Below are 20,418 nucleotides of genomic sequence, written 5' to 3'. Positions count from 1 at the left end.
GTGTGCTGGATCTGAATGTATTTTGTTAAATCGAGCATCAAACTTTTTATACAGAAGAAAATAGGGAAGTTGGGTGATACACTGGCAAGGTACAAAGAGGTTACTGGATTCTTACACAAAATAGAGGAATGCGAACACGGAAGGACTGGCAGGAACCAACTGGGAAAAAATTCAATGTTAACAACTGGGATCAAAAACAGCTCCATCTAAGGTCCACTTAATCTTAGAAGCCAGGGGCAAGGGCTTCATGCCCTTGCCATAGTTCCTACTCTAGTCTTTTGTATAGTCCACCTTCCCCCTAGGCCATTGTAAATACTTGTGTATAGGTGTAATTCAGCTATCTATAGTTCTAAGTATCTACTCTGGTTCCTCCTTAGGTCACAAACTTCCTTCTTCCTAGATAATGGTAAATTCCTGCGTAGGGCAGTGACTTAGCTATGCATGCCCAGGGTCAGATCAAGGACTGCATAGAATCTAATTTAGCTATATGTCAAAAGATCAATCCTTAGGAGCACTTATAATAAAGCAATATTAAGGGAAAGCACACAGATCCGTTTACCAACTAAAGCAAGGACAGATTTGGAGCATTCATTATACAGGATGCCACGATTCCAGGAGACTAAGTTTCCATGAACTTTTTGCCTCGGGACAGTGCCCAGGTTTTTGGGGCCTGTCGCGCTTATCACTACTGGAGTGGATGTAGCACCTTGCCATCTATGCTGGGACTTTAAGCTGATTTGATGTTGGATGAAAAGCCTGTCATACCTAGAACACTGCAGCTCACAGAACTTATTCTCACCATCTAGCTCTTGCAATCTTCCCACCTCTTCCTCCTCAATGTTCCCCGAGCCTTGCAATTGATCCAGACCTTTATGGCCAAACACAGCCGTTCTTCTCAGCACTTCATGGATGTTACAGACTTTTTATTGTTGCGAATTATTGTTTATGGATATTTATCCTCCAGTACGAATTCTGAGTTTACTTTCAGGAATCCAGCCAAGTTAGAGAGAAGATTTGTTGATAATCAGCTTATAGTCTGAGAAGCAAGAGATAGTGGGAAAGACATTTTTGTAAAGCCAAGCCAAGATCTGCAGGTACAAGCCCAAGATGAATTGAGAGACAAATGAAACCCCAGCTACGTACCAACCTGAGCTGTTCGGGTCCTTTTCTTTTAGTGTACATGTGCGCATTTGTTCTTGTATGTGTGCGTATGTGTGCATGTCATGGCAGTCAGAAGCTGAAGTCTTGGAGACAAGGTCTGTCATTGAACCTGGACCCCGCTGATTTGGCTAGGTTAGCTAGGGAGTTCCTGGGATCTCCCTGTCTTTCTGCTTCAACAGTTGTGGAGTTATAGGTGCAATATAGGTACACCGTGGACAGACCCAGTGTTTATTTGTTTGTTTTGGTGTGTTCTTGGGAGATCAAACTCATGTCATCTATGAGTTGCAAGGGCTTTACCAACTGAGCCCTAACCAGTGATTCAAACTTAAGAGAATCACAGAAATATAATTAATTTTGCTGGCTGGATAATGGGGACAAATTATGACTGAGACTTTTGTTTGCCAAGGGGCAGTGGGGAAATGATTTAAGGCAAATAAAGTGAGGAGGGAAAAATGACAAAACTCTCAGTCAGCAAAGAGTGTTTCTTCCTCTGGTGACCCATGGGCAAAGAACGGAACTGTTTGGGTAAGTCCGATGCAGTGCAATTAAGACTAATATCATGAACCCAAACAAAGGAAAAACCGAGCTAAGCAAAGGGCCATTGAAAAAAAATTCTAACAGCCAAGACTGATTATAAAACATGCTCTCATGGGAAGGTACTTTAGCTAATGTGAAGTGAAATGTTTAGAATTAAAATGAACTGTGCGATATCATATGCACTACTAAGAAGTATGCCAACCATTAAGTGATAATTGAATAGAGAAATAGTTTCTGTGTCTCCTTCCTAAGCTCTTACAAAGCTCCAAAGTTTCTTTTCTTAAGGCAAGAGGAGAGTCTGTTTTAGTGATTGTGGTTACTAATCTCACTGAAGATACTGAAAACCGTAAGAGCAAACACCAGCACAGCTTGGCTCACGTCCTGTTTTCAATCTGTTCCCTTTATGTCTGCCTGGAACAAAAAAAGGATCAGCCCATGGCTAAAAGGCCCATGGATGCTTTCCTAAAATGCTAATTTACACAAGACATGATTTAGATGAATGTCTCTATTGACTGCATTGGGAGACCAGTGTTAGATATCCTGTCTCTAGTACATTTAAAAACCATGAAAAACTTGCTTTGTCTGCGAGAGGAGAGGGGGCACGGTAGAATTCTAACTTCTTATAAATATATAGTCCTTTTGGTTTGGACAGAGTAAAAAAAAATCACTTGAAATAAAATATTTGAACACTTGTCTCAATTATTCTGCTGCAAATCATAGGTCTCCTGGTGCCAGCAGAACTGGCAGCTTAATAAAGAGATGCTGGCAGCTCGGTGTGAGGCATTTTCTTCACCTTGAAAGGAGGATGGGAGACCAGAACACTCCAAAGCTAGAGGCCGTGGCCTCAAGTGGAGCAGTTGAACCTTAAAGACACTTGGTCATCGTTGTCAGGGATGTCTGCCGGATATCAGTTCAGATAATTGTATTTTGCTTGTCTAGTGCCTCTAGCAGTTTGGAAGGGGAGGGGGAGGGTCTTCATTTCCCATCAGAAATTGCTCAGCAGGTGAAGCTCTGCTTAATTAAACAACTGCTGTGTGGGTGTCCACAGGTGGGATTTCTGTCAGTGGTCAGTGAAGCGATCCCTCCACCCGCCCAGGCCAGCCATATTGCCTCAATGTGAATTCTCTCCGGGGAGTATTCCAATCCATTGTCTCCAGGAAGGAAAACAAATCAATCTTGATAAAATAAAAGAGAGTTTAGAAATCAAAAGGGCCCTTGGAGGTTTTAAGTGGCTTTGTTTTTATTTATATATTTTTAGATAGCAGTTTCCCTTCCTCCCTTCTCTCTCCCTTTCTCTTCTCTCTCCTCTTTCCTTTCGACAAGACTCCATGTATCTGGACAGCCCTGTGGTCACTGTGCATTTGAGAAGAACTTGTGTTTATGACATGATTGCCTCTACTTCCCAGGTGCTGGGATTACAGGTCTGTACCGCCAGGCTCAGTTTAATGTTGCACTGGAGATGGCCGTGCATAGATCTTGTGTTTTGTGCCTACCAGACAAGCACTCTGCTCACTGAGCTACATCTCCAGTCTGCCTTCATTCCTAAACAATAAAAACAAACAGACAAATACTTATAATATGTAAATTATTTTTAAAATTTCACTAAACTTACATCATTTCCTCTCCTGCCTCTTCTCTCCTTCCACACTCCCACTTGATCCTCTCTGCAACGCAGAGGCCTCGTCTTCTTTAACTATTTTTGTTACATTCACATATAAACGAATAAATAAAGGCCTACAACCTTCTGAGTCCATTCAATGTTGCCTATATAAATACATTTTTAAGGCTGACCAGTTGATGTTGGATAACTGATTATCCAATCAAGGGACTCATCCTTGTGGAAAACTAATTCTCCTCTCAGCAGTTCTTAGCTGCTTGTCACTCTTCATCTCGGGATGGGGCTTTGTGAGATCTCCCCCATTTCTACTGCCTGTCAGCTGTTGAAATTGTTCAGGTCTTGTTTAGGGAGCCATGATGTTGAGATTTTCTTGGTGCAGTTTCTCTGACATAGCTAGAAGTCTCAATCTTGCAGCAGAGGTCCTAGTCTTTGGCTCTTACGATCTTCCTGCCCCCTCTTCTGTAATGTTTCTGAGTCTTCGGTGTAGGAGTTGTGCTGTAGATGTATCATTTGGGGCTGGAAATAGCTCTGTCATTTGATTTCTATATTTTGAGGAGTTGTATCTTTTTGTAATGGTCTCCTTCTCCAATAAAAGAAGCCCCATTGGAAAGGAAGGAACGCTACACTTGCATGGGGGTGTAAGGGTAAGTATGAAGGATGCAGTTAGGAGATTAACCTGGCGTCTTTAACAGCATCTTAGCAAAGTCTTTTCTTTCATATACTTTATGCACTTTAATCCTAATTGCCCACTCTATTTTTACTTTCTTCTTTCTTTCTTTCTTTCTCTCTTTCTTTCTTTCTTTCTTTCTTTCTTTCTTTCTTTCTCTCTCTCTCTCTCTCTCTCTCTCTCTCTCTCTCTCTCTTTCTTTCTTTTTTTTTTTTCCGAGACAGGGTTTCTCTGTATAGCCCTGGCTGTCCTGGAATTCACTTTGTAGACCAGGCTGGCCTTGAACCCAGAAATCTGCCTGCCTCTGCCTCCCAAGTGCTGGGATTATAGGCATGCGCCACCATGCCAGGCTCTCCATTTTTCTTTCTTCAGTGTATGGTCCAGTTTAGTCTGGTTGTCCATTACTAAGCTTTCTACAGGGGTCTTGGGATCAGTCAGGCTTGGTAGAAAATGTGAATAATAGAAAGGGCTTATCTAGTTTGCTGGCCTTTGTTCCAAGGATTTGAGAGGACTTGATTCGTAAACCACCAGGGACTCCTTAGTCGCCTTTCCTTTGTTTTTATTTACTAAGAGTGTTGTCAGCTAAATAGTTTCATTAGATGGAAAGTCAGTTGGCAGTCCAGATGCAAAGTACTCAGGAATATTGGTGCCTTGAACGGCAGGCCAATGTCATATGGCTGAACTCTTAGTGTCATTTTGAATGCATTTCAATGATGAATTTTCCACAGGCCTAGAATTGCCTTGTAGATAAAATTTATACTTAAAAATAAAAGTCACCTTTCATAGACTTAAAATCTGGCATTAGCAGGATAAACTTCTTATGTGAGGTATATTTTGGCGGGTTCTGTTAGCGTGGTAGTATAAACATATGGCTCAACCTTATTTTTTTTAAATTGCTTTTTAGAAATTAAGAGGTTAACCTCAGGGTCTCTATCATGGAGTGACAGTCACCGCTGTTCACTGGTAATTGGTGGTGTCCCCTTTCGTTGTAAAAAGAATGATTCTTCAATGACGTTTCTTCTAGTGATTTTTAGATTATAGTGGAGATTTATAATAGCAATTAAATACAAGATGCCGTATAGTTATTGGATTGATTTGTAGAGTTGATATTTAGAAATACATTTTTGTTATTTTTTTTGAGACTTTCATAATTTATACAATGTATTTTGATCCTGTTGAATCTTACTGGCATCTCTTCTGGGATGTTCCCTGAGCTCTGGAGGAAGGCAATGCAGACGTCCTATTTGTGACTGAGCCCTTCACTGACCTTTAGTTTCTGGTCTTTGATCGGAGGTAAAGCTGCAGTTTTTATATAGGAGAACTAGTATATTGCTTTGTTTGCTTTTTGTTTTTTTTTTTTTTTGTTTTCTTTTGATAGGAACTATGGAAGAGAGAAAGTATCACTTCTCCTTTTTTGTTTTGGTCCTCTCTCCCTCCCTCCCTCCCTCCCTCCCTCCCTCCCTCCCTCCCTCCCTCCCTCCCTCCTTCCCTCCCTCCCTCCTTTCCTTCCTTCCTTCTTCCCTCCTTCCCTCCCTCCCTCCTTTCCTTCCTTCCTTCTTCCCTCCTTCCCTCCCTCTCTTCCTGTCTTCTTTCTTTCTTTTGAGAATAATAATACATGTGTTTACCTACATTCCTAGCTAAGAAATTAAAAAACGAATTTTAGAAAAAAAAAAAAATCAAACACCAAACCGAACCCCACAGTTAGCCAGCTTTGTTCACTGAAGGGAAATAAAATCGCCATATCCTTAATCCACTTAGATTTGACCTTAGTACAAGGAGATAGGAATGGATCAATTCGCATTCTTCTACATGATAACTGCCAGTTGTGCCAACACCATTTGTTGAAAATGCTGTCTTTCTTCCACTGGATGGTTTTTGCTCCCTTGTCAAAGATCCAGTGACCATAGGTGTGTGGATTCATTTCTGGGTCTTCAATTCTATTCCATTGGTCTACTTGTCTGTCGCTATACCAGTACCATGCAGTTTTTATCACAATTGCTCTGTAGTAAAGCTTTAGGTCCGGCATGGTGATTCCACCAGAGGTTCTTTTATCCTTGAGAAGAGTTTTTGCTATCCTAGGTTTTTTGTTATTCCAGATGAATGTGCAGATTGCCCTTTCTAATTCGTTGAAGAATTGAGTTGGAATTTTGATGGGGATTGCAGTGAATCTGTAGATTGCTTTTGACAAGATAGCCATTACCCAAGATATAAGATACAATTTGCTAAACGCATGAAACTCAAGAAGAACGAAGACCAAAGTGTGGACACTTTGCCCCTTCTTAGCATTGGGAACAAAACACCCATGGAAGGAGTTACAGAGACAAAGTTTGGAGCTGAGACGAAAGGATTAACCATCTAGAGACTGCCATATCCGGGGATCCATCCCATAATCAGCTTCTAAATGCTGATACCATTGCATACACTAGCAAGATTTTGCTGAAAGGACCCAGATATGGCTGTCTCTTGTGAGACTATGCCGGGGCCTGGCAAACACAGAAGTGGATGCTCACAGTCAGCTATTGGATGGATCACAGGGCCCCCAATGGAGGAGCTAGAGAAAGTACCCAAGGAGCTGAAGAGATCTGCAATTCTATAGGTGGAACAACAATATGAAAACCAATACCCCCCCCCTCGTGTCTCTAGCTGCATATGAATCAGAAGATGGCCTAGTCGGCCATCAGTGGAAAGAGAGGCCCATTGGTCGTGCAAACTTTATATGACTCAGTACAGGGGAACACCAGGGCCAAGAAGTGGGAGTGGGTGGGGGAGCGTATGGGGGACTTTTGGGATAGCATTGGAAATGTAAATGAAATAAATACCCCCCCCCAAAAAAAAACCCCACCATATCCACAGCATACTCTCTGATCAGCTTTCCCTCAGTCTCACCACTAACACCTATTTTTATGTTTTTAGCAAATATCAGAAGGGGAGTTAAAGTTTCTAATTTTCTTTTAAAGTGGTAACGCCCTTTTGCAAAAAAGTGAATTTCTGTTGCTTGGTGGGGGGAAATCCATTTTGGCAGCATAACTGATTAACCTAAATGGTGAGATGATGGTCATCAGAATTCAAGCTATTTCTCATTTCAAGATAATGTGCTATCTGTAATATAGTCTACATTTCTTACCCCCTGACTTTGTTTATACAGTTACATTTCTTTTTCAGTTCCAGGAAATGGTTATATGGCCACAGAAAATAAAATAAAAAGAAGTAACATAAAATGAATATGAATAACATGAATGAAGAAAAAGGATTTAAGGAGAGAGAGAGAGATTAGAGAAAGGATTAAACTTTTGGAGGCAGGAAGATGGTAACAGGTCAATATTTCAGCTCTTCACTTCTAGAAGAAAGTCATGAATTTGAACTACACAGACCATAGAAAACTGAAGAGCAATCATTGCCAACACTGAATTGTCATGGTCCCTGCCGTATGTCTTTATCAAGAAGACTACATTTAGCCTAATCATCTGACAAGCGTTGAAGAAACTTTATCATTTATGTTTTACAAACTCCATGGTTGATGATGAGAAGAAATAGAAAAAGGCAAGTCAGAGTTTCCAGAGTCAGCAAATTTGAGGACAAGGAGATCACTCAGACCAGCCAAGCAGACAGTAAATGAATCCCTGTATTGTTCTATTTTTTTTTCTCCTTCTACAAATCATTTCCTCATTTTAAGTAAAGAAGGAAATAGAAGGCTGAGAACTTTGGCTGGAACTGGCTTTTTCAAAGCATTTCTCACAAATGTGAAGAGGAACCGGGGGTTGCAAGGTTCTGTAGGAAGAGCGATGTAGCCTCGGCCACACGGAGATGAAAGAGCCACATTTTCCTAAGTATTTCTTCTGTGATTGGAGTTTCAAAGGATTTAAAAGGGCAGCGGGGCGGATGCTTGCTTTGTGACAATGTAGTTCTGGCTGGGAAGCAGTGTGCTTAGAGAAATCAAGTAGAATGCTTCACAAGTAAGTTCTAACTCCTACAAGGATGTAACCGCAGTTGAAAAAATAAGAAAAGATGGTGGATCTATTAAGTTTCTTGGATAATTAATTTGGCATTCCCAGCTCTGTTAAACCAATTTAGTAATCTCTTAAACAGATCTGGTTTTAACTTTAGAATTAATATACCACCGGAACTGAAATGTTACAGATATTCCTTTCCTCAAATGATAGAGCAGCACACAAGTTATTACGTCTCAAACCCCTTTATCTCACTTAGGGCAGGGATTTGGGTAGGCACACAGCATTTCCCTGGCACTTTCTTTGTGTAGTTTTAGTAATTTTCTTTTCTGTGGCACTGAGGTTGGTCTCAGGGTTTAGTACAACACAGAAGTTTCATCATCAGATTATATCCCAGACTTTTTGTGTGTGTGTGTGCTTTTCCATGTATGCATGCATGCATGTATGTGTGTGTATATGTATGTATGTATGTAATGTATTATGTAGGTATATATGTATCATTTATTTATTTAGAATCAGGATGTCATTAAGTCTCCCAGCCTGGACTTGAAATCACTCTGCAGCTCACACTATAGAACTATAGCCTGTCTTTTCCTCGGACTCCCAGATAGCTGAGATTGTACACTTGGGGCACCAGGTTTGGTGTTTACTTTATTTCTTCACTATATCTCCCAGACAGGCTTTGAACTCACTACGTAGTGTGACTGACATTGAACTTGCAGTCTGGTCACCTGTTTCTCAAGTGCTAGGGTGTCAGGGATACATTACTATGCTCTACACAGAGTTCTAGTATAGAGTTCTGCTTCAACACCGTTCTGCCTTTTCCCTTCCCTTGTACAATGAAAGGAACAGGACACAGTTAAACATCACTGCTTGGGAAAGGAGAACTTAGATCCACATCTAGGTGCTCTGCTGACTCGCATGAGATTGCCTGAAGAGAACATCTTCCACTGTTCTGTGGTTTGCTTCGAGCCACATTTAGTGGTCTTTATATGACTGCTTTCTTTTAATCAGTAAAAACATTTCGAAGCAAAACCTTTTCTTAGAAACACATGATGTAAACTCACAGTCAATGAGCTAAGTTTTGTGTGTTTTGGTCTCAGGAGACTTACTGCTTGATTGTGTTAGCTGCAACCTGGCCATAGTTGTGAACCCACTACAAACACTATGATACATATTCCACACACACACCTGTTCATGGAAAACTACTTCTTCAGACAAGGAAATAAAGGTGCTTCCTGTACTCTTAAAATGGATATCATTAAATATGCATTTTAACTTATGTATTTGTTTTTGATCCTTTTAAATTCTGCATTTGTGAATGTGGAGTAATTTATATGAGATACAAAAATTAAGATAAATTGCATATACTTAATAATGTTCAATATTAAGCCTATTGAACTAAACTTCAGTGAAGCTGGAGTGAAAGTATAACATTTTGCTATGTGGTTAACTCGTTTCTCGTTTACATTTCAACAGCTGCACACAGTTCAACAATTGTCCAGGAAGGGTCAAAGCCAACAATAATGTTATTCCCAGATAGCAGAGGTTTTTCTTACTTAGGAAGTAATAGGGGAAAAGAAAAGAGAACGAGAAAAAGACCATAAAGATGCCACCCATCTTGGAGTAGCACAATGTATGAAAAACACAAGCTAAATTTGGAATTTGCCAAACTCAACTACTGTAAGAGCCCCCAGGTATTGGGTTTCCCAGCTACACTGAACTGCTGAACAGCAGCATTTTAACCTAAAACTATATTTTAGCTTTTACTTCACCACTCAAGTTCTGATGATTTTGATAGTTGATTTTGATATCTTAGGCCTTTCATGAAAATGACACATGTCTTTATTCTCTTATTCTTTACTTTAGGCCAAAGTCATTTGATAGTAGTTGTTGAGTGTCTGTACGTGTGGAGATCAGCAAGTCTTCCTGAAGCCCTTCCACGAATTCTGAAGTAAACCCTAGGGCTTGGCCCATAGGACTTGGCACTGTTAGGAGGTGTGGCCTTGTTGGGGGAATTGAGTCACTGTGGGGGTGGGCTTCAAGGTCCTATGCTTAAGTTCCCACCAGGGTGCAAGACACCCTTCTCCTGGCTGCCCGCAGAAGACAGTCTCCTTCTGCCTGCCTTTGGGTCAAGATGTAGAAGAGCCAAGAATTCTTGGCTCCTCCAGCACCAAGTCTGCCTGTATGATGTCATGCTTCCCACCATGATGATAATGGACTGAACCTCAGAAAGTATAAGACTGCCCCAATTAAATGTTTTCTTTTCTACGAGCTGCCTTGATCATGGTGTCTCTTCACAGCAATAGAACTGTAGCTAAGACATAGTTCCAGTTGTCATGTCTTTTGGTTGTCGTGACAAAATACTGTGACAAAAACAAATGAAAGATGAAGGTCTAAGAGTTAGACAAATTTCTCATCAGGGAAAGCAACCATAAAGAAATAGTAAAGATAGCAAACTTCTAGCTTCTTCCTTACTCTCCTGACCTGAGACAAAGGCCCAGCCAGCTTTTGCTTCTGCCAGTAAGAGTCCCTCTTCTGGCTAGCTGGTTCAGGCTGGTCAGATATGCTCAAGTCTGATTCTGAGAGTGTGCACACACACACACACACACACACACACACACACACACACACACACACACACACATTCACTTTAAACTGTATGTCTATAAACTCCAATCCAAAATTATGGAGATGGACAAATTCCAGCTTAACACCCCATCTCTTCCAGAGAAAGACTGGCTGTCCACTTGCTCTCTCTTCTCTGCATGGAGTCTTCCCTCCCCACCCCCATATCTCTCTGCGATGTTTCCTGTCTTTTAATTCCTTAATTGTCAGAGAAAATGAATATAAACAAGCCCCCTAGCCAGTGACAAACAGGAAGTGTTTATTTTGGCTGTAGTTCCAAACAGGATTCAATCTCTCTTGGGGAAAGCATAGCAACAGGTGCTGGAGGCCAGGTTGTGACTTTTCAATAAAAACCTCAAGGCCTGTTCTCAATGACGTACTTCCTCCATTAGGACTCCACTCCTAAAGGTTCCATTACTTCCCCCAACAGGATCAGCAGCTGGGAATCAAGTGTTCAAATGCATAAAATGAGGAAGATTTCCCACCCAAATTATAACATTTCCCAAAAGGACTCTTTCCCTAGGTGCCTCATGGGCATCATTACTTGAGTTGGTTAGTCATGATAATAGATCCTGTACTTAATCTTTCTAGGCTCAGAAGCCTGGCTTCTTAATCTCTGAAAGTTGCTTTGTCTCTTAGGGAGAGATACTGAAAACTGCATACTCTGATGTGTATGTGTGTGACTATGTATGCATGTAACTATATGTGTGTGTATGCTTGTGTGTATATAACTATATCTCTCAAAGTGACTGAATTTCCGACCTCTGCAGTACTGTGTGATAGCAAAAATGGTTATATTCTGTGTATTAGATGAGTGTTTCGTTTTTTCCAGGCAAGCTGTGTGCCAAGTATTTGCTTGTGAGCAATGGCACAGTTAGGCTTATGATCGGAATGTTTCAAGACACTAAGTAAAGAACATAAGTGTGGCTGATGTCCACTGATGCTGTAGCTACAGAAAAGATGTACCATTTCATCTTTACAGTGCTCCAACATTGGCCAGTTTTATCTCTGAAGTCTTCTATTTTCCCCTTTGTTTCTCTAAATAGATTATCACATGCCTTTGGGCGATGTTACATCATTTCTACTAAAAAACATGACAAGTTGAACTTAACATTTATCTTCTATGGAACAATACCATTTGTCGCATTTTCAACTTGTCATAGACATTGAAGTGTCTATAGGAACCAAAATACCGTGCACTGCAGGTTCCTGGCAGAGCGGCTGTGAGTTCACCGAGGATTTGAGTGATTAAAGGCCTTGTATCCTGCAGCGTCTTTAGAGAGAGAGCCTTTTGGTAGAATTGACAAACTGGGGCTTGTTTTTCTTGTGGGTTCCGAATGCTCTCCTATTTTCTATTGCTGTGGAGATGCCCTGTTTCCCTTTAAGCTGCACCTTTCTCCGTAGGTGGGCTGAGAGAAAAGGTAGCCATAGACTTTGAAGATGAAAGTTTAAAAAGTAGCTCCGGAAAAAATAGCTTCATGTGCTCACTCTACGGCTTCCCTTTGATTTCTTGCATGCCGACCGACCATACTCAGCGCACCATACTAATTACTTTATGTTGGCTGCCAGCTGCCAGCTGCCAGCAGCCTGGGCTTCCTCAAGTCTCAGCTTGTGGAAAGCGAATGACTCCATGATATTTAAATAAAAATGATTCGAGGTCCCAAGGGGTCACTAACAAAAGTGGTGGCAATTTCTTAGTCACTCTTTCCTTTAAATTTCCCTTTCCATTGATGTTTCTCTTTTTCTTAGGTTGTGTCGCTCCCAACTGTGGTCTACTTTCTTCTCTCTGTCAATGAAATAAAGCCATATTTTCATCTCCTCAAACGCTACCCACAGGATACACTAACAGCATTGTTACAAATGATTTGCAGATCACATAACAGATTTGGGAACTAGATTTAAGAACAGCTATCATCTCCTTAGTTGTTTAGTTGTACACAATAGTTGGTGTTACAAAAATATTACTTCATATGTGTGTGTGTGTGTGTCTGTGTACCATGTACATAGTGCATATGGTGGTACAGTGAACAAAGTGTTGACAGAAGGCAATGGACCTCTAGCTACAGGATAGCCTCCAGGTGGGCATTTGGAACAGAACGGGAGTCCTTCAAAAGAGCAGCGCTCTTAACTGATGAGCCATTCCTCAGCCCAGTATTCTAATATTTTTTGTCTTTTTAAAGAGTGGAAAAAGATTGGTAAACTGCATGCAGACAGGAAGAACACAGGAGTTATCTCCAAACCAATGCCCTCCAAATGAAGGAAGTATTGCGACTGTATTTTGGAGGAATCTATATTAATTTAAGAATGCATTTTATGGGTAGGTACATTTTTGAGCATACTTAATTTAAGGTGATATTTCAAGAAGGAGAGATGATGAATGTATATTTAGGCATTTACAAAAGGCAAAAGGTTAATGTGACAGGAACAGTTTGGGGCAAGCTAAGCTTACTTCCTAAAGTCAGAGCATGCAGCCATCTCTGGGCTTATCCAATTTTCTCCAGTATATAGGCAAGAGAGGAGGTAGTCTTCTTTTCTTTTCCTTTCCTTTCTTTTCTTTTCTTTTCTTTTCTTTTCTTTTCTTTTCTTTTCTTTTCTTTTCTTTTCGTTTCTTTTCTTTTCTATTTCTATTAGCTTATATTAAATACACAACATAGAGGTTTCACCATGACACTTTTGCATATTCACGTGAAATGACATTTAGAATGGACTTTCCCTGACAAATGCTTGCTTCACTTAGGGTTTGGTGAATTCTCCCCCCCCCTACACCCCCCCCCCCCAGAAGCACCTTGTGGGACTAGCCTTCACTAACTGTCTGCGCCCTGGAACATTCTAGGAAAGCTCAGCCACGAGCAGTCTTGATTTGTTCTTATAGTTCTGCCACTTTTTCCTTTTCCAGCCTTGGGTCACCTTGGCTGGGCCAGCTTGTCCCCAACTTCTTTCTGCTGTATTCCTCTATTTTCCCTATTCTAACCCCTCCTTATTGGCCTGTTGCTGGGAACTCAAATCTATTTTTATGTATTAAAATGAATTTATTTTATGAGGTCCCATTTGTCAATTCTTGATCTTACAGCACAAGCCACTGCTGTTCTGTTTAGGAATTTTCCCCCTGTGCCCATATCTTCAAGGCTTTCCCCCACTTTCTCCTCTACAAATTTCAGTGTCTCTGGTTTTATGTAGAGGTATTTGATCCACTTAGACTTGAGCTTTGTACAAGGAGATAAGAATGGATCAATTCGCATTCTTCTACATGATAACCACCAGTTGTGCCAGCTGGGGATCCATCCCATAATCAGTCACCAAACACAGACACTATTGCATATGCTAGCAAGATTTTGCTGAAGGGACCCTGATATAGCTGTCTCATATGAGGCTATGTCAGTGCCTGGCAAATACAGAAGTGGATGCTCACAGTCATCTATAGGATGGAACACAGGGCCCCTAATGGAGGAACTAGAGAAAGTACCCAAGGAGCTGAAAGGGGTCTGCAACCCTATAGGTGGAACAACAATATGAACTAATCAGTACCCCCAGAGCTCATGTCTCTAGCTGCATATGTAGCAGAAGATGGCCTAGTCGGCCATCATTGGGAAGAGAGGCTCCTTGGTATTGCAAACTTTATATGCCCCAGTACAGGGGAATGCCAGGGCCAAGAAGTGGGAATGGGTGGGTAGGGGAGCAGGGCAGGAGGAGGAAATAGGGAACTTGAGGGATAGCATTTGAAATGTAAATAAAGAAAATATCTAATAAAAAAAGGAAAGTAAGAAAAACAAAACAAACAAACAAAAAGAAATGAATTTATTTTTTTCATCCTCCTAATCACATGCTGAGGGTTGCAATTCACAAGAAAGACATTCTGAGCTGCTGGCAAGAGGGAACTTTTTCAGGATGATCCCGATATCAGTCTTTAATTTCTCTGTACCTCTTACAAGTGACAAATCACACTGTTAGCTAAGTGGGAAAGCCAGGACAAGGCTTCCGGTGTCTTAAGCCAGGACTGGAGATGTTTAAGCACAGCACCTGCTAGTGAATCCAGATGTCGCTTGGCAACATCTCAAGTAGACCTGTGCTTTTCATTGTCTTCTTTGTAGCTTTGTTTTACTTTTTTCCCCCTAAATCTGTATTCTGTAAAATTCTTACTTAGATGTATGTGTATGGACATGGGTGTGCAGGTTCTCACAGAGGTCAGGCAAGTGCGCTAGGTTCTCTCAAGCTGGAGTCTATGGTGGTTATGAGCTACCTGACTTGGGTGCTGAGAACTGAACTCCATTTCTCTGCAAAAGCAGTAAATGTTCTTAACCACTAAGCCATCTTCACTAAATTATATATATATATATATATATATATATATATATATATATATATATTATATGTATATAATATAGTGTGTGTATTTGCATTTCTTTTTCATGAGTTCTGTGTATTCATAGTATGTGTCTGTTCATACTATGTGTATTCACACTGTGAGTTTTAACATGTATATAAAACACATGCATGTGAGTGGGGAAGTCCCATAGAGACTCAAGGTTGATTTGTGAGGGATTCTCCTTCTCCTTCTCCTTCTCCTTCTCCTTCTCTTTCTCCTCTTTCCCCTTCCTCTTCCTCTTCTTCCCCTTCCCCTCCCCCTCCCCCTCCCCCTCCCCCTCCCCCTCCCCCTCCCCCTCCCCCTCCCCCTCCCCCTCCCCCTCCCCCTCCCCCTCCCCCTCCCCCTCCCCCTCCCCCTCCCCCTCCCCCTCCTTCTCCTTCTCCCTCTCCCTCTCCCCCTCCCTCTCCCTCTCCTTCTCCTTCTCCTTCTCCTTCTCCTTCTCCTTCTCCTTCTCCTTCTCCTTCTCCTTCTTCTTCTTCTTCTTCTTCTTCTTCTTCTTCTTCTTCTTCTTTTAAAATCATTCTCCTACCTTATCCTTTAAGACAGATCATTTACCCACCTTATCCTCTCAACCAAACCCACAGCTCTATGATTTGGCTAGTCTCACCTTGATAAGAGCACAGCTTGTTAAGAGCATCTACTATTTCTACCTGCACAGGCTAGAATGACATCCTGTCAACCCAACCTCCCATTAGCACTGGTTCTGGGAACTTGAACTGTGTCCCCTAAGTTTGTATGACAAGCACTTTAACCACTGAGCCATCTCCCAGGCTCTGGATCATCCTTGACAAAAGTAATTTAAAGCATGTTCATGTCTATATAAACCTGTTGATGTTTGTGATAATAAAACCAGCAAACTGCTAAGCATTGCTGCCCATATGCTCAAAAGCCCCCAAAGTGGCAATGATGTCATCCTGTGTTATTTTTGACCATATTTTCTGTCAAGAAAGAAAATAATTTGAATAACAAAAATGCCTTAAGTACATAATTACCACCATCATTAGCTATTCCTTAACTACCAGCTTCTCTCTTTTGCTCCTAAAGGATGTAAAAATTCTTTCTGGCTTTGGAGTTTCATGACAAAAGGTGAAAGGTGTGGTGCAGAGGTCAGGGCAGTTGCCTGAAATGAAGACCTGAGTTCCATTGCCTGAATCCACAAGATGGAAAGGACTTGACCCTCCACATCCACAGGGGTGCTATGGCATGCATCTCCCCACAACCCTGCAAAATAATACATGTAAAACATTTTTTTTGAAAAGAAAATCGATTTCTCTCCTGGTTTTCTTGGTGTGGTTGAATTGAAAATAATGACAAAAGTGAAATTGTGCTGTGATGTACAAAGAGCCTCACACGTACTTCCTGATGGACGCTTGGTGGGGGCTACGGTGTTCAGCCTAGGGCTGTGATGTTTTATTCTAAAAAAAAAATCAAACTAATTTGCAGTGGCTGTCACAGTTAGTCGTGATGCTTAGGGGAGATATAAACTGAGAACCTCAGGGATGTAAGGGACTAGGCTATCATGGTGCCACCGGAGACGCAGGCACCGTTAGATTAGTTAGGGGAAAGTACATTGAGGTGGATGAACTTGAGAACGTTATGAAAAGAAACAGCATGGTTCCTAGGAGAGGATCCAGGGGGAAATTAGGGTATTACTTTGGGCAAACCCACTTTCATATTTCTACGGTTTCCTTCCTCGGCCACTTTAATTTTTATGATTGCTGTAGGGAGCCACTTAGATAGCAAGGGAGTTGGAACGGAGAAAGTGATTTCCAACTTGCACAACCAAAGAGAGCTGTCTTTTGTCGTAGGGCTTCGGCTGCAGTCCACGGGGGATTGAGGAGCTTTGCAACTGAGTCAAATTATGAAACTTTTAGTACAATGTTTGCAAAGTACTTCTTACAGAAATTGGGTGTAGTTTTCCAAGAGAACATTTTCCCTGTAAGTTTCAATAATGCACATTTGTTCATTTGTGTGCCTTGGGCTAAATTATTACTAGTTTTTATTAAAAACTAATTTTCACAATCTTTTCAATTCCCCATCTGGATTATTATACGCTGAACATGCATTTTTGTGTAGGTAGGTAACCCAAGCACAATAATTGCATTGTCAAAAATTCATTGCCTTCTTCTCTGCAAAAGGTTTGCTGTTTCACCTGATGAGTTTTGCGTCGGGTATATTGTTGGGGCAGAAGGCAGAAAATGTTTTCTAATTCTGTCTATGCAGTGACAGAATGTTTCTATATGAGCACTCACCTAGTTTTACACCATCTAGACAATAAGCCTGATTTCTTGAAGGTATTCTAAAGTGAAAACAAAAATTCTTAAAATGAAAACTAAAAAGACCCTTTTTTGCATACACTTCTTATTTTTTCCTCCTGGAAAAAAATAAGTCACTGTCAACAAAAGTCTTTTTTTTGTTTGTTTGTTTTCTTTTTATATTTAAAAGTAAGTTATTAGTAAGATTAAGAAAATAAAAACTGGGACATCACCCATGACCAGATATAAAGTATTCTAAGGAGAGAAGTGAACGTTTACTACTCCAGAGGAGGAGTGAGGATTTGCCAGGGCTTTTGAGCTCTGGAATGCTAACTGTCCCCAGATGGGGCTGCAGCCTCTGGAGCGGCCAGCCGAGGAATCTGGCTTGCCTTCATGGGAATGACTCTGTTCTGTATTTTGTGATGCTTTATTCGATGAAATTAAATTAATTTGAGAGGGTTAGTCATGGTTAGTCGTGATGCTTAGGGGAAACATAAACTGTCAAAGGCAGCTATGCTGTAATTTTTATTATCACTCGGACAGTTTTCTAACCACATAAAAGTCCTTGGGCCTTAAAATTAAAGTGAAGATGGAATGGCATTTATGATTGAAGACATGACTTAGGTTGTGTAACTCGGGCAGCTGAGCGTCACTGACATTTCACAAAATTAAGGGTTACGAGGAGGAACTGGAGTATCCTGTCTAAACTTTACAACTGCAGAGGAGGAGCTCCTTAAGTTTGCATTCTACAGTCCTGTACAGTTGGGGAGAAAGGAGTATCAGTTAGTGTGAACCAAACATTGGGCTAGAGCTCATGACTCAGCAATTTAGCTGTAAGCTCTTGCCCTTGTTAATGTTTGTTCTATGCATTGATATCTGTTCACTCTCTATTTAAATATCTGTCTTCACTCTATATTAGTATAGATTTGAACAATATGTGTGTATTCATACACACATATACGTAATGCACTGATAAAGATATATTCACATATGTATGGGCATATGTGTGACTCATTCATTGGCACTTAACTAATTTAATACACGTAAAACCCATTTCAAACTAATGAGATGATAATCTTCCATACTCACTGAAATTATTTAGTAATAAAATAAAAATTATTTTTAATATATTTTTAGTAATTAAAAAAAAGCACAAGTAGTCTACTTCAGTCTAGTTCAGTGTGAGCACGTATCATTCATACACTGACTGAAGGGTGAGTAGGATCTTATGGCTTCCCCATCTCTCCCTGAGTTAATGATCTATAGCATTCTGACATGTGGATGTGTGAAAAAGTGATTGATACCTTCCTCATATTTAGGTATTATTGGCAGTGTCCTGACAAATACAGAGGCAGATGCTCGCAGCCAACCATTGGACTGAGTGTGCCCTGCCCCCCCTCCCCCCATGGAGGAGTTGGAGAAGGGACTGAAGGAGCTGAGAGTGTTTTGCAGCCCCATGGAGGGAGCAACAGTGTCAACCAGCCAGACCCCCTGGAGCTCCAGAGACTGGTCTATCAATCAAAGAGTACACATGGAGGGACCCATGGCTCAGGCTGCATATGTGGCAGAGGATGACCTTGGACATCAATGGGAGGAGAGGCCCTTGGGTCTGAGGGGATTTAGTGCTCCAGTGTAAGGGAATGCTAAGGAGGGAAGATGGGAGTGGGTGAGTGGGTGGGGGAGCACTCTCACAGAGACAGGAGTAGGGGGGATAGGATATGGAGTTTCCAAAGGGTAGACTTGAAAGGGAAAAATATCTGAAATGTTAATAAAGAAAATATCCAATAAAAAATAAAAAAAATAAAAAAAAATCTTATTTTGAAAGACTTGATAATAGGAGAATTAGCCTTTGCAGGTAACACAATCAGTTTTAATATGACTTCATCTTGAACTGTGTTAGAAGAAAGGCCTGACTTCTATTCATTCATAGAGTTTTGGTAGTATGTGACTGAATATTTCAACACCTCATTACAAGGCAGAGATTTAAAGAAAGTTTTATTTTAATTTTTTTGGGAACTGTGGGCAAAAATACAGAGGTCAGAGGCCTAATTGCAAGAGGTGTGTCCCTTCTACAATGTGGACTCTAGGGATGTAACTGTGGTCCCCAACATGGATGGAAATTGTGTTTACCCGTGGAGCTTTCTCAACAGCCCAGAGACTTTTTAAAAATACGACTTTGAAATGTCACCATGTTCCCAACATCCTTCATTTATAAAGATACTAAAATTTCATCTGAGATCTACATATGGATGTTTCTAAATCATAAACAATTAGGCTATGAAGTTCATAACAAAGTGCCTTGTAATGATGACTCACCAGGCACACCCTCTCCGAGAAACCCACCAGAGAAGCATCTTATGAGGAAGGGAGGATTTTTGTCCCCTGGGGGATGTCAGTTGTGGTCGATACTAATAGATTTCACTTTATGAGTAGGAAAGGGAGATGCTACAGTGCTGCACCACGTTACAGCTGCACACATGCCACACCATCATCTGCATCAGTTGATAGTATAACCGAGTAGTCCAGCACAGTGACAGAACCTGTAAGCCACTGGAAGTCTCAGAGTATAAGTACTGTGGCAAACACAGTGACTTCAGAATATGTTTTTGCTTTTCATGTTAAGGGTGTGTAAGACTTAACTGACATGCGCCTTTCTGCTTGAATCCAGAAGTAATATCCCTTAACAACTTGGGATACATGGGCCTTTGCAGAGAATAGACATAACCAGTAACTGCCCAGACCTCTTTGTATGGTTCCAAGGGAAGTCTGATTTATGGCTTCATCTCTGGTGTTGGAAAGAGGCCTCAGCCACTGGAAATCTCTAGAGTCCTGGGAGAGAGCTGAGGCTATGGTCCACCGCATTTGTGGAGTTCCAAAGCCCCATTTTCTTTTGGCCAAGTCTAAATGTTAATGGTTTGCTGGGCTCTTACTTACTGATCCTAGCTCTCATAAGAAGTGAAGGTTGATTTCCAAATGATGTCTTTGAGATTTTAGACTAAACGCTCAGTCAGGACTTCTTTATAACATTTTCAGTTATCTGTAAGTTTTGTGAACAATAAGTCACTTATTGCATTTCCCAGTTTATTAAACACACACACACACACACACACACACACACACACACACACACACACACACCTTTTCTTCTCTTTCCCCTCCTCTTCCTTCCCCATATCTCCTCCTCTTTTTTTTTTTTTTTTTTTTAAACTCCAAATTGTACTCCTGTCCAGGCAGGTTACTGT

The 20,418-nt window shown here is 41.0% G+C and overlaps 1 long non-coding RNA gene across 2 annotated transcripts; it reads left to right on the top strand.

The window, feature by feature from the left end:
* Nucleotides 1–3,788: 3,788 nt before the first annotated feature.
* On the top strand, nt 3,789–16,193 carry Gm35521 (predicted gene, 35521). 2 transcript variants are annotated; one of them, NR_166076.1, is made up of 5 exons: nt 3,789–3,960; nt 6,080–6,579; nt 7,146–7,936; nt 12,739–12,875; nt 15,966–16,193. It is a non-coding gene; the product is annotated as a predicted gene, 35521 (long non-coding RNA). The 2 variants fall into 2 exon arrangements; NR_166077.1 differs by lacking the exons at nt 6,080–6,579; nt 12,739–12,875.
* The last annotated feature ends 4,225 nt before the right edge of the window (nt 16,194–20,418 follow it).

The sequence above is a fragment of the Mus musculus genome, chromosome 8, assembly GCF_000001635.26.
Source record: "Mus musculus strain C57BL/6J chromosome 8, GRCm38.p6 C57BL/6J".
Classification (NCBI taxonomy): domain Eukaryota; kingdom Metazoa; phylum Chordata; class Mammalia; order Rodentia; family Muridae; genus Mus; species Mus musculus.
This window is presented reverse-complemented; position numbering and strand designations above follow the sequence as displayed.